The sequence below is a fragment of the Entelurus aequoreus genome, linkage group LG21 (assembly GCF_033978785.1).
Source record: "Entelurus aequoreus isolate RoL-2023_Sb linkage group LG21, RoL_Eaeq_v1.1, whole genome shotgun sequence".
Classification (NCBI taxonomy): Eukaryota; Metazoa; Chordata; class Actinopteri; order Syngnathiformes; family Syngnathidae; genus Entelurus; species Entelurus aequoreus.
Window position 1 is genome coordinate 38,492,859 of NC_084751.1, and position 2,500 is coordinate 38,495,358.

Genomic DNA, 2,500 nt, shown 5'->3' on the forward strand with positions numbered 1-2,500 from the left:
AAGAACATCCTGAAGCTGCAATACATACAGAATAGTGCTGCTAGGATCCTGATGAGAGTGCGGAAATATGACCATATCACACCAATTCTCAAATCGCTTCACTGGCTTCCTGTTCCACTCAGGATTGAATACAACGTCTCCCTACTAACCCACCAGTGCCTCCATGGAAATGCCCCCCTCTACCTCAAAGAACTACTCACCCCCAAATCCTCCGCTCCGGACAGGCTAACCTCCTCCAACCTCCGAGGACAAAGCTACGAACAATGGGAGACCGGGCTTTCTGCTCCGCCGCTCCCAGTCTGTGGAACACTCTCCCCGACCACCTGAGGGCACCACAGACTGTGGATGCTTTTAAAAAAGGCTTAAAACCCTTCTTTTTACAAAAGCCTTTTTTTAGATATATGCATACTAGTTCTAGCTCAGGGGTCGGCAACCCGCGGCTCCGGAGCCGCATGCGGCTCCTTGACCACTCTAATGCGGCTCAGCTACATACATGCCGACCCCCCCGATTTTCCCAGGAGACTTATGGATCTCAGTGTCTCTCATAGATTACTCCCAGGGAAAAAATAATCCTATTTACACTCTAATTACTAAATAAAGGGCATGCCCTAACTGCACTGCAGCAATTGTCCTCTATAGCATTTACATACAGCGTACCAGTCTAGCCACATGTTGCATGTTGTTATTACTTGCACACACAGGAGACAGCAAAGCATACTTACTCATCAGCCACACAGCTTACACTGACGGTAGCCGTATCAAACAACTTTAATATTGTTACGTTACAAATATGCGCCACACTGTGAACCCACACCAAAAAAGAATGAAAAACACATTTCTGGAGAACATCCCACCGTAACACAACATAAACACAACACAACCATTACCCAGAATCCCATGCAGCCCAAACTCTTCCGGTCTATATTATACACCCCGCTACCACCAAATCCCCCCACACATCAACCCCCCCCCCCCCCCTCTCCGTGCGTTGGTTGAGCGGAAGAGTTAGGGCTGCATGGGATTCTGGGTATTGGTACCGTCAGTGTAAGATGTGTGGCTGCTGAGTTAGTACGCCTTGCTGTCACTTACGTGAGCAAGCTGAAATTGCATTCTACGTGTGGCCGAGCAGGTACACTGTTTTGGCAGACTGTAGAGGGCGCCAAATGCAGTGTCATCACGCTCTGATATTCGGGAGTCTCCCGGGAAAAATGAGAGGGTTGGCAAGTATGACACTATCAAGTGCCATTCATTCAAAACTCGCGGGCTGCACTAACATCAAATTTCCACATTAAAGTGCGTGCCGGTGCGTGTGTCGGAGACCCCTGGTTAACATAGCACAAAGCATTTAAGCTTTGTATGCGGTGTTTTTCTTTTAAAAAAAATTTTGTGGCTCCCATTACTTTCTTTAATTTGTGAAACTTGCCAAAATGGCTCTTTGAGTGGTAAAGGTTGCCGACCCCTGTTCTAGCTATTTGGCTGTTCTAGTTTTTATTTATTTATTTTTGTTTTATTATCATTTTATTTTTATGTTTATTTTATTTTTATTTTTTTAATTTTTTAATTTATTTATTTTATTTTTTATTAATACACTGTAGCACTTTGAGGTTGTTTACTCAATGTAAAGTGCTTTTTTACAATGAAAATCTATTACTATTATTATTATTAAATAGAAATATAAAATCATAATTCCAATTCAAATAAGAAAACACAAGTTACATTAACTCATGTAATACTTGAGTTAATGATGTCATTTTGGTTCATTCTAACTCCGGAGCTGAGTTGTTGTGGATTACTGAGAGGCGATTTTGTGAGACAGACAGAACCATCCTGTGAACGTTTTTTTTCAATATCATCTCCCCTGACGTGGTTGTATCCAACGGCGACCGTTATCACCGACTGAGAAGAGGTTCATGGTGGGATAATGCCACCTGGATGGCCCCCCCCCCCTTTGTGGAAACGAGGAGTGAGAAGCCGCAAACGAGTTAGCATGTCTACATGGGTGCAAGTTTTGTAGGGACCCACAAACACACACATTTACACGCACACACACACACACACACTGTGTGACAGTCACTGACAAACAACCCTCTTGACACACACACTCAGGCCAAAAGAACCAAACACACCCCCACAAAGTCAGCACGGTAACATACACACACATGCAAAGTAACATCACACACACACACACACACACACACACACACACACACACACACACACACACACACACACACACACACACACACACACACACACACACACACATAGATAGCGCCTTCAGACATTCTCTCAGTTTCTTCAGACTTGTTGATTTTATATTCAGTATAAGAAGCAGTATTTCTATTCATCATGGCTGCCACTAAAGCTGCATTCAGTAAACTAAGACTTTGTCATTTTTGCATCGACATGGTGTGAAAACAATATTTGGACCATTCCACAAAATCGGTGCCATTTGCAGAAAAAAAATGATTTATGAATGCGTGATGATAGTTAAAGTCCC